Here is a 12,822-nt window from a genome sequence, read left to right on the forward strand (position 1 = left end):
CCCAATGCATAGTCCCATAGGTGACAAGGTACAAGTACAAAGCTAGGAAATCCTTAGTGGTAATTAAGGCAGACACATGCAGTATGATTTAAGTAATTAAAGCTGAATAGGTAATAAGGATGATCCCATGCTATACTTTTCTTAAACACTTGCTCAACTCTGACACCATCAGCTTTCGAGCATCACATTCTGATCTTCAGCGCCCACAAATGGTCCTCATCTACTCATAGCAAGCACCACACATAGGCAATCATACAAGCAACAAATAAAAGCAACTAAGAACAACAGAGCAAGAGCTTTAAAACAACACGCAAAGAGAGAACTCATTGCTACGATCGAGAGAATGCAAGAAACACCGATAACAGAACTATCGTTAAAATGAAATGATTATCGAAAGTTTTATATTATAAAAGAAACAACTATGAGCTTGATTTATTTTAATTAAGAAAAACTATGTGAATAGTATTAATTCAGATGAATCAAAACATATTTAGTTTCAAAAGTCGAGTTATAGCTAATCATGTTTTAATTATAAATGTCATCATATAATTTAATCAGATTAAACTTTAACATTTACAAAACAAAGGTGCCTATGAGAGCATATAAACAAGTTTTATATGACCTTGTTTATCCTAAGAAAATTATAATTTAGAAACACGTTTATGTTAGCAATTAATCATGTTAACATTTATATATAAAATACATAAGTATAAAACTTATATTGATTTTAATTATAAAACTAGATTATTAATCAATTTAATATTTAACTATATATAGAAAAACATGTGACATGAAAAACATTAACACTAATGCGTAGAACACGTCGGCAAGAATCTAACGCAACTTGAACAAACCGAATCAGAATTAAAACGAAGAAACGGCGGAGATATTTAACTATATATAGAAAAACATGTGACATGAAAAACATTAACACTAATGCGTAGAGCACGTCGCCAAGAATCTAACGCAACTTGAACAAACCGAATCGGAATTAAAATGAAGAAACGGCGGAGATATTTAACTATATATAGAAAAACATGTGACATGAAAAACATTAACACTAATGCGTGGAGCACGTCGGCAAGAATCTAACGCAACTTGAACAAACCGAATCGGAATTAAAACGAAGAAACGACAGAGATATTACAAACCAATGGCAGTTTCATAATTACCTCATCTTCTTCATTGGTCCATCTACAGCACGTGAACGTGGTGGCCATGGTGGCCATGTTGACTGCTTCCCTTTAGGGCTAGCGCATGCAAGACCAGGTTCGACTGAGATGAGGTAGGGCCGACTGCAGTGCACAATGGTGCGCTGGCTAAGGAGAAGGGTCACATGATGTCCGAAAGTCAATGGACGATGTAGCTCCATGGAGGTTTGACGAAAAAGTGACCAAAAAAGAGAAAGAAGGGGAAACAGTCAACCGTTGATGGATCGATGAAAAGAAAGATACTACAACGTAGAGAGAGAGCTACCATGTGGCGATAGTTTTCGCCGAAGACATCATTAGGGTTGGCTAGCGGCGACATGAGAAAGAGGAGAAAAATATAATTTACTACGCGAGGCATTTTCCAAACTAGGGGCTCCCCTTACGATAGTGTTGGTGTACTTTGCCTAAGGGGTTGGTACATATATATAGGGAGCAGAACTTCCCACATCTACATCAATTAGCAATATGGTACAAATTGATGTTGCACCCTCCGCATTTACTAATAAGCCTAATTAATTATTAAAGCCCATTAATAAATAAATGTATGGGCCTTTGAGATTTATTAGGATAATTGCACATGGACTTTGAGGGACTACGAAAAGTCTAGAATTACCATTTATATCACGAAAAATGCTCCGAAGCTTAGAAAAATCCCTAGAAAATCCTAGAGATAGATTGAAGGATGAAGAACTCAAATAAAATATTTGGAGGTCATGAAAAGCTATTTGGAGCATCTAAAAATTAGATTATGCTCGTAGAAAAATGAGAAGTTTTGGCAGAAGTAGGAAAAATTCGTTGAGAGATAGGTTGATGGATGATAAACCCAAAGGGGTGATTGGAGTAGAAGTAAAGGACCTTCGGAATCTCCAAATGAAAATATTAGGATCAAGAGAACAGGGATTTGAATATGAAAAATGATAGAAATAGGGCAAAGAAAGATAAAGACTTACTAAACACGTTTTGAAAATTTTACTTACTCACAACACCTAGTCAAGCAACAAGCAAACCTCACATCATCTAAACGCACGTCAAAATTAGAAAACTTTAAAATTCACATTTTTCCTATAACTAAATTTGCGCCAGCTCAAATTAAACTTGGTAAATTTTATCCAAATATTAAAATATTTTATTTTAATTAGTATTTTCTATGTACAACCCAAAATTAGAAATTTTGGGGTGTAACAAGAGCTCAGATCGAAATAGTAAGTTTATAGATTAAGTATGGTGCTTAGGCTATAGATAACCTATGGATACGGCTAGGCCTTCGAATAGATTGTGGTAGGAGGCAAGTGGTGATAGCCTTGTCCATCCTCTGTATTCCACTACGTTAGGTCTAGTTATTAAATCATTGGGATCGTGACAGACCTTGTCAATTTAACTCTCCTAGTTGATAGGCGGGCTGTGCCCCGAAGTACTAGCGCATTTCTCCTAATCATTAGTTTACCCTTAGTTATTGAAAGATAAATCACTCGCTCTCCCGCCTAGCTATCTCTAGAGTAGATTATTATTTAGTAGTTAGTTTAGGTAGTTCACACTCAACCACTAATATCGTTTACCTACCTAGGATACACTTAGGCTTTCCCTTAGCAATCCTAACCTAAATATAAATTCTAGCCTTCCGCCTTCCTATTGGAAAAATATAAATTCGACACTTGATACTCACCGAGTGAAGTGCTACGCGATAGTTCTATGCGCTTGCGGAATTACTCCACTAGTCGTTAAGAAGTATCAATAAGCATTTATGCCGCCGTTACCCAGGAAGGCAACTGGCCTCGGATTTATATTTGTGCTAGTCTTGCTAACTAGGCTTTTAGTTATCCTAAGTAGTTTATCCTTTTCCCTCCTATCCTATCACTACCATACATGATCATGGGCGATAAGTCTATTCGTGATTTTTCTACACCCTCGGCTGCTAATGTAGCCACCGGACCCAATGTTATCAATGGGAACGCTAACTTTGAGCTTAATCTAGTGTTAATTATGATGGTTCAAGCTAGTCCATTTTCTAGGAAAGCCCATGAGGATGCAAATGCTCACCTCCAACACTTTTTAGAGATTTGTAGCACATTCACCATAAAGGGAGTGAACCAAGAGGCTATACGTCTTTGCCTTTTCCCTTTCTCTTTGTTAGGAAAGGCTAAGCAATGGGTTTACTCTAACCGCAATGTTGTAGACACATGGGACAAGTGTTCCAACGCTTTTCTAGTCAAGTTTTTCCCTATGGGGAAGACTAATGCTCTTCGCAATAAGATCTCTAGTTTTCAACAACTAGCAGATGAATTGATTCCCGAAGCTTGGGAATGAATCCAAGAGTGTCTCTCTGCAAGCCCACACCATGGCATGGAAGACTGGCTTTTGATCTAGAACTTCTACCATGGATTAGTGCCATTAGATAGGAGCCACTTACATGCTGGTACTGGTGGAGCATTATTTTCGCTAAGTGTTGCAGATGCAAAGATGCTGATCAAAAAGATGGTTTCCAACCAAGGATGGAGCGATGATCGACTCCAACCCTATATATTGTGGTATGCATTCAGTTAAAGAAATTGACGTGCTTGCAGCTAAGATGGATCTACTCGTGAAGCGAGTAGAACATTATGAGAAGGTGAGTGCCCAAGAGACACTCAAAGCCATGGATTCCCACATGACTTGTCCTGAGACCTAGGAGGATCTCAACTACATCAAATCCGACGACGAGTTTCGTCCACAACAACATCAAGGATGGAATTAGTGCTCCAACAATCAGGGAGGTAACAATTATTACTCTTCTCAACATATGAATAATCAAGATAATAATAGTTATGCTTTCCTTAAAGATCTTATTTATAGTCAGAGTAGAATGACTGATAGCATAAATAAAAAGTTGCATGCTCATGATAAGATGTTAGAAAATATAAATGCTAAATTGGATGAGTTTTCTTCTGCTTTAATGAATCAACTTAGTTTCAATAAGATGATAGAAACCCAATTAGCCTAAATTGCTATTGCTATCCCATCCTATTAAAAAGATAGAATTCCTAGCAAACCTGAAGGAACCATGGAGACAACCAACCTTGTTACGGCAAGGCATGACTTTTCTAAAAATGGTTGGGGATTTCCTATTAAGAAAGGTGATCCTAGGAACCCCGTCATGACATGCTTCATAGGACCCCACACTTTTCATAATGCCATTTGTGATCTAGGGTCTAGTGTTAACATCATGTCTAAGGAAACTTATGATAGATTGTTTTACACTCCCGTAGCTTCAACCTCAGTTTACTTACAATTAGCCGATCAATCCACCCGTTATCTCGAGGGAGTAGCCACTGATTTATTAGTTAAAGTTAGGAGTGCTTATGTTCCTACAGATTTTATGATAGACATGGGCAACACCGAGGATACACCCTTAATCCTTAGTCGTCCTTTCCTTAATACTGCAAATGCTTGCATATATGTGGCTTCTGGGCAAATCCAATTCCACTTTGCTAGAAAGAAAGAAATATTTGCTTTTGCCTCTGGACAACCCATCTTTGATGACAAACAGGAAAAGAAGAAGCATTTGAAGAGAATCAAGATGAAGAAATCAAAGCCAATTGAAGAACTGGAGAAGCCTATTAAGAAGAAGAATAGAAAGAGATGGCGTAAAAAGAAAGATCCATCCTCAAACTCGTCATCCCCTGATCCTGACAAGGCCTTCGAGGTGGAACAAGAGGAAACGCCCCCGCTCAAGGAAGAATAACCTTGAGTCCATCAAGAAGGTAAGTTTTCTATCCCTCGCATTATTTACCGCATTTTATTAGTTGCACCTCATATTTAAATTTCCAATAAATTTGCTTTGCATTGCATGATTAGTTAGTTGCATTGAGCTACTCTATGTTAATAAATAAAGTCCTATAGTAGATATGCATGTTAGGATAGGGTTTGCATTTAAAAACATATAAAATAAATAATAATAATAATAATAATAATAATAATAATAATAATAATAATAATAATAATAATAATAATAATAATAATAATAATAATAATAATAATAATAATAATAATAATAATAATAATAATAATAATAATAATAATAATAATAATATTCAGTAGTAGTCATGCTGAATGTGTTATCTAGTAGTAATAGGTTTGGTCATTTAGTTATTTATGCATTCTAGTAGTAGTATTTAGTCAATAAAGAAAGAATCAAAGAAGCTGCCAGAAGACATTCCAACCTATGCAAAAGGCAAGCTTGGGGGAGACATCTTTCCCCTCTTAGGTATGAAAATTTTAAACCCTCTCTTTACGTTCATGTTTGTTTTACATGTCAATATCCATGATCATAGAATGTAGAGAGGAGTGCCTTGAATTTATCTTAAAAGAAATTATGCTCTAATAAAATGATGATAAATTTATTTGGAGATGATGAATATTTGCTCTATGATACTTTGCAAAAGCTTGCATACAACCTGATACTTCTTAAGTTTGAGCATGATAACTTAGAGTCCATCTTAAGTTGAATGTTTTCATGGGTTGCAAATGCTAGAACCAAGTATAGTTCTTGTGAGATATGTTGTAGCCAAGATTAGAGTAAATCTTTGAACCTATCTGAGGAATGGCAAAAAACAACTTGGTGTTTTGTTTTGCAAAATGCTAAAACTTTCTTGCTAGAAGTTACTCAATGGTGATAAATTCCTACCAGAGCCAAATATATATCCATTCAAACATGATAAACCCACCATAAAAGTTGCTTGTTTGTTTTAAGCATTTTCAAGCCTTGTTGATCTGAGTAGAGAAACTTGTCATGCTTTTTGATCAAGATCACATACACCCACATACCTTTGTTATTCCTACACTAGGAATACGCAACCACACATATGCTTTTCATTCATTATTGCTCTATGAGAATCAAAGTTACCTCTCTAGCTATCTTTCATCAAAAAGAGAGGCATGGGCTATAGAAAGAAAAGAGAAGTGAGAGAGAATAAAAGAGCAAAAAGCTCTAGTGTTCAAAAAAAGAGAGTGAGAAAAAGAAAAGTAGCCATGCCCTCTCAAAAAGAAGCTAGAGAAGGAAAACTTCTCAAAGGAGTACCACTTCCACCAAATATACCACACACATGCACATCTTCATCATTTAGTATGATTTGTTGCTCCTTGTGATCCAAGTGTTTCACTTAGCAATATAATCAATTCAAGTAGGCTAAGCTTTTATTTCCTACCTTGAGATCCACATAAGCTTTAGGATATATATTAAGGCTAAGACTCATGGCCTTGGTGAGATTTCAAACACCATTGAGTGACTTGAGTGTACAATCTGAGGAACTTAGGCAAGTTTTCTTTTCAAAATCTATTGAAACCCTCTAGGAAGTTTGAGCTAAACCAAAGTAGACAAAAAGTATCTGTCTAGCTACACATTCTTGCAATTATTTGTGACAAGGTGAAAGCTATAAGTCCCACATTGCCAAGACTAATGATGGATCTCTAAGAACTAACATGTTTAATTCAAAAGATAGTATTTGTTTGTTTATCAGTTTTTGTAGGGCGTTACATAGTTGCAACTCCTGATCCAACACCTATTCCTTGCTAAACCCACATCTTTGCTCGAGGACGAGCAAAGGGGTAGCTTGGGGGAGCTTGTTGATGGTCACTAACACCCATTTTGACCATCAACATTCCACCCAAAAGCATGATAAAATGAGGCAAATCATCATCACATGTGTTGAATTTTGTTTATAATTCACCTAGTTCCACTTGTGCATGTAGAATTATTTGTATGCAGGAAATTTTAGCAAAAATGGGCCAAAATGGTGACAAATATGGACTTGGGAGGCAAGTGGAATTGGTGACCAAAATGGGCCAACATGCAACGCCGCCTGGCTCCTCAAGTGGCCCTACCATGTCACTGATCCATGGGAGCTGCTCTAGAAGCAATGCTAAGCGTTGATCAAAGTCGATTTGCACCGATGGACGAGATGGTGTTGATGCAGATCCACTTGCCCACCGTCATAGGCTTGCAAGCCTCGAACTGACCTCCAAACTGACATCATGTCCATATCTTCGCACGTGCCACTCCTACAACCGCCTTTGGGAGCCAACCAGAGCTAAAGGATCAAGAGGCGGTTGATCCAAGGGCCGGCCGATGCCCCCTAGCAGCCGCCCGGTGCCCTAGGGTGTCCACCGACCTCCTTGTTGCCTACAAGTACCCCCTCACTCTACACTATAAATAGAGGGTGTGGAGCTCGGTGAAAAAGTGCCCCATTCATATTCCAAGCTCTCCTTTGTAATTGTTTCATTTAGCATTTACTTTATTCAGTGCTTTATATTTAGTACTTTATTCTAGTATTATTGCTTTGCTTTACTTAAGTACTTGTTCATTATTGTTCATCATTAGTGAGCTTAGGTGCTTATTGTTTGGCATTAGTAGCATAGGTTATCTTATTATTAGTAGTTTTTTGTTAGTACCGGTTCCACCATCTGGTTAGGGTGCCTTGATCTCATTTCATCAGAGCTCGGATCGAAGTAGTAAGTTTATAGATTAAGCATGGTGCTTAGGCTATAGATTACCTGTGGATATGGTAAGGCCTCCTAATAGATTATGGTAGGTGGCTAGTGGTGATAGCCTTGTCCATCCTCTGTATTCCACCACGCTAGGTCTAGTTATTAAATCGAAGGGCTCATGGGAGACCCTATCTATTTAACTCTCCTAGTTGGTAGGCGGGCTATGCCACGAAGTACTAGTGCATTTCTCCTAGTCATTAGTTTATCCTTAGTTACTTAAAGATAAATCGCTCGCTCTCCCACCTAGCTATCTCTTGAGTAGCTTGCTATTTAACTCTCACACTCAACCACTATTATCGTTTACTTACCTAGGATACACTAAGGCTTTCCCTTAGCAATCATAACCTAAATATAAATTCTAGCCTTCCGCCTTCCTATGGGAAAAATATAAATACAACACTCAGTACTCACCGAGCGAAGTGCTATACGATAGTTTTGCGTGCTTGCGGAATTACTCCACTAGTTGTTAAGAAGTATCAACAGCTGTCACCACCTACCACCAACCACAATCTATCTGGGGATCTAGCCGTAAACACATGCAAGCTATAGCCTAAGCACCATGCTTAATCTATAGACTCACTACTCCAATCTAGGCCTCGATGAAATAAGATTGGAGCACTCTAACCAAGCGGTGAAACTTGTAAAAAATAGTAATATAAACAACACTTAAGTAACACAAAAGAACAAAGTTACCACACAGAAGATGCCGGACTTCACTCAAAGAAGAGCTTCATCCACCGAGGCACAAGTGGAGAGGGTGCCGACAACCTTGGCTCCTCTCCAAACTTCTCCTCACTCTCTCCCTATCTTCTACTTCTAAGTGGAGTAGCTATAGAGCTTCGCCTTGCGACTATTCTAGTTGATATGAATGAGATGGTATGGGATGCATTTACAAATGAGGGAGAGGGGGTCCTATTTATAGCGGAGAGGTGGAGTAGGGGCTACTCTAGTGCCATGCCAGTGATCCATATGATCATCCTTCTCCACCCTTGGATGCAACCAACCTCAAACCGCCATAAACCAACGCATCGATGTGCTCCAAACTGTGCTTTCTTGCATGTGTCTGAAGGAGAGGCGGTTTGGGTGACTCAGGCCATCTCCCAACATCCCCAGTGGTGGATAGGGCTTTCCTTTGGCTCCTAGATGAGCATGGAGGCCTCTGACCAAGTTTGGTGTCCATTGGACAAGGGCCCACGTCGCCCGACGCCCAATGGGGTCGCCTGTCGCACCCAATTTTGCATAACAAAACTAAGTGCTTATATATGTGCGCCCAGGATGTCCAAACACACATATAATCTCAAATTGCAATAATATCAAAGTAAAGTACTTTATTACATTGCATAATTTCATCACATAATTGTCACAAGTCTTGCTCATCGGCAATATTATTACATCGAGTAGATAATTAAGCCTAATATGCCATAGGGACACCAACTGGGAGACATCTTCCTAGTAGTCCTAGACATCCTCTAGAAACTCTTCATATGTATTATCTGTTACCCATCTGGGATTTTCATTGAATGTGAAACAAGTGTAAGCTCACCATGCTTAGCAAGTATATCAAAGGGATCTATGAGGCTCAAAGGCTAGACATGGCTTGACTGCGGTTAGCAATTTTAGTTGATCAAGTTTTAGCATCCTGAATCACTACTTTAGTGAATAATCCCAACCCAATTGGTAGTAATGAATAATCAAGATTATATCAAGTCCCCAACCATCCATAGTAACCACTAATCATGAAGGATCTAGATCGCTCGTATCCATGAACACGGTTGTTATAATAGGTTAAATATTTTTGTAGAAATTGTACAACTTTACCCACCGAGCCGTGATTCCCAATGCCGAGGTTTGCAAGGCCCACATCACCTCTACCTAGGAAGTGTGGCAGGGTTTCACTATGTAACCCTTCGCTAGTCGCACTAATAGATCATAGCTGCTAAGGTTTTAGCCATCTAGCCATATGTGGCCCTCCTCTAGGAGTGGCACTCGTGGTCGTGGCATGATACACACCCTAATAGGAAAAGAAACATGCCAACTAGTGCCCCCTCTTGCCCTTATAGAAAGCTATAGACGAGCTAGTACAATCTAGTTAACAGGTTAAAGTCAGAGCCATATGACACTCGGGGTTGTATGAAACCTCCTGGGTTGCTACTTCAGGATTAAGTCCTTATGGAGAGGTACTAGAGCACTCAACCTAGTATTCTAGGCCCATAATTGTTGCTAAAAAGCTCCATTTTAACATATTGCATAATACCTTTAGTCATGTTTAACAATTATTTTATGTTGAGCGCTATAGCATCTATCCAAAATGCATCCCAAACCATAGGTATCAAGGATATGTGGTACAAGTAGTAATCTAGGTAAAGTCCTTAAAGGTAATTCAAATTTAAACACATGCATGTATATGAATTGTAGAGTTCATAGGTACAAGGGGCCTTTGCTATACTTGCCTTCTTCAAAGTTTTCTTCTTGGTACTACTGGTCACCCAACTGATCCTCAGCAACCTCGAAGTGTTCACCCTCTAAACGTGTTCCAAATCACCAATCAAGCATCCATTCCAGTCATCACATGCATACAAATAGACTTCTATTAGAACAGTATACCAAACAGTAGGAACATAGATTGAAAAGCTTATAAAACTAACCTACATACTGCTACGAACACATGAGCGAAAGAATCACTCAAATCGGACTTAAAACGCAAAAGTTATGCATAAAACAAGTTTCAATGGCATTTCTATAAATAAACTGAACTCAAATTTGAATTTAAACTAATAAAATTTGAATTTAAATGAATTATGGATGGCATGCACTATTTTCTAAAACTACAGGGGCTAAAATGAATAAAAATAGGGTTAAAAAGAAACTATTTTGAATAGAAATGGAGCGCGCGTTGATTTCTGAAAAGTGGAAGGGTTTTTCCAAAAAATAGGCATGACCAGTCGGCTGTTGACCGGGTCGCTGCTGACCGGGTGCCACATGGCTGCACGGAATTGGTGCGGTGCACCACGTGCATGTGGACTGGTGCGGGTGAGGGTGTGGACCGAGCCCACGGCTCTTGCGGTGGACCGGTTACATAACTCGAAGGGGTATCTAATCTCGGCCATCTATTAAAAAATGGATGGTTCTGGTGCATCCAGGAAGCACGTGCCGCCGGGGAATAAGCTGCCACGGCCAACGCCATGGCCGACGGTGAGCCGAGCTTGGTGGCGGACACCGCAACGATGATACTGGCCATGTCACTCCAAAATGAGGGCACCAAAATGTTGTGCACGGTCACGTGAACTCAATACAACACAAAGCAAGGCGGAAATCCCCGTCGGGACGATGGCTCCGACGTGGCGCCAAGGCCAATGGGCACTGGAACTTGCCGATACGGCACTCCAGAGCACCAAGCTCTAAATAGGAAGGGCGGGGAGCATGGGGAGTATACCGCGAACTCGATGATGGGGTTCTCGACGTCCGGGAGGGCTCCAAAGTGACTGGTGGCGTGTGGCGATGAGCTGAGGAAAAGAAGGCCGCCGGTGAGCGTAATGTCATGCAATCCGAGGCCAAAACGAGGAGTGGAGGGCACCTACAGTTCTAGTGGAGTACGGCGGTGCTCCTAGGCATGACTGCGAGGATCGACGAGCACTGGAGCAGGTGAATTGGAGTGGCGGGGGAGTGAGCTCGAGCGGTGAACGGGAAAGGAAGAGAGGAAGGTCTTGGCTTAGGGTTTTATAGGCAAGCGAGCATGGTAGAAAAGGGAAGTAGGCATGGTAGAGCTGTGGGATCACCGGGATTTTGAATCCCTTCCTTGGCTGGCTTGGGCGCAGTGGCGGCGAGCTACCGTGGATGGCAAGCGCCATCACCGGACACGAAGAAGGAAAGGGGAAGGCGTGCTGCTGACGAGCGGGTCCTGCGATGCAGTGAGAAAAGAGGGGGAAGCGGCGGTGCGTGGGTGCTATGTGCGGAGTAGTCTATTGCTGGGCTAAGCGTGCGCCGAGCCACGCTGCTGGGCCATGCACGTGCGGAAGGAAAGGAGGTCACGGGAGCTGGGCCGCCGACGGCCCAAGGCCAGATCGAAGCGCTGGAAAAGGAAGGAGGAAGGGGCTGGGCTAGCTCTGCTGTTGGGCTGAAAAGGAGAAAGAAATATTTTTTCAAAGAAGAATCCTTTTCCATTTCTAGTTTTCAAATTCAAGCCAAAATTCAAATGAGTTTGAATTTTTAACTCCAAACAACTTAGCCCTACACTCAACCAAAATCATGTACTTCAGCATGAATGCATTGAATCATGTTTCTAAGCCTCATAGTTAATTTTAATTAGCCAAAATTATTATTTTACCTAGGTTATAATGCATAAAAAATTAAGTAAATGCTCAAACTTAATAACTAAATTATAAATGAATTTTTAGGGTGTTACATCGCCAGACGCCGATAGTGCCCAAATCTAGTTCGACCCGTTCTTGGGATCTTCCGGAAGGCATAACTTTATCATCCGTACTCCAAATTGGGTGAACCAAAACTTGATTTCGTGTATCTTGATGAGCTCTTCGACATGGTGCAGTCAAAATGGCCATTTGATAAAGTATTTTTACCATGTATACAGCCATCTTTTTTCTACACTCACATAGTCATCACAACTTGTGGAAAATGGTTGGAAATAAGCTCTATGACTATGGTTTGTGTCATTTATATGACTTAAATTAAGCATGGTTGATGGTATAAAATGGTGTGTTAAGGACCATCAACAAGCTCCCCCACACCGAACCTTTTCTCATCCCAAGTAAAGAATTCGAACAAGAAAGAGGACCAAGCTAAGATTCTGGTGGATTTGGATATACAACTTTCTTATGATATGATGCAAGCATAAAAGATATTCCAAGTCACATACTCATACCTGTGGGGTTTGAAGTGGCTAGTACATCACTTTGGGTTGTTGACAAATGAAATAGTTCTGACTTGAAGACATAGATCACTTCTCCTTCTCAAGTGAAATTGGAGTTTTTGACAATATTTTTCAAAATAAAATTGTCGGTGTTTTTTATCGGCAGATATTTGTATCTTGGGGAACCCTGCTTGGTGCGAAGAACAATCATAGTTGAGACACGAG

At 40.0% G+C, this 12,822-nt stretch overlaps 1 non-coding gene across 1 annotated transcript; it reads right to left on the reverse strand.

The window, feature by feature from the left end:
- Positions 1–3,444: 3,444 nt before the first annotated feature.
- Positions 3,445–3,553, reverse strand: LOC136490394 (small nucleolar RNA R71). Its single transcript, XR_010767688.1, has one exon. It is a non-coding gene; the product is annotated as a small nucleolar RNA R71 (small nucleolar RNA).
- Between the last annotated feature and the right edge of the window lie 9,269 nt (positions 3,554–12,822).

Source organism: Miscanthus floridulus, chromosome 10, assembly GCF_019320115.1.
Source record: "Miscanthus floridulus cultivar M001 chromosome 10, ASM1932011v1, whole genome shotgun sequence".
NCBI lineage: Eukaryota > Viridiplantae > Streptophyta > Magnoliopsida > Poales > Poaceae > Miscanthus > Miscanthus floridulus.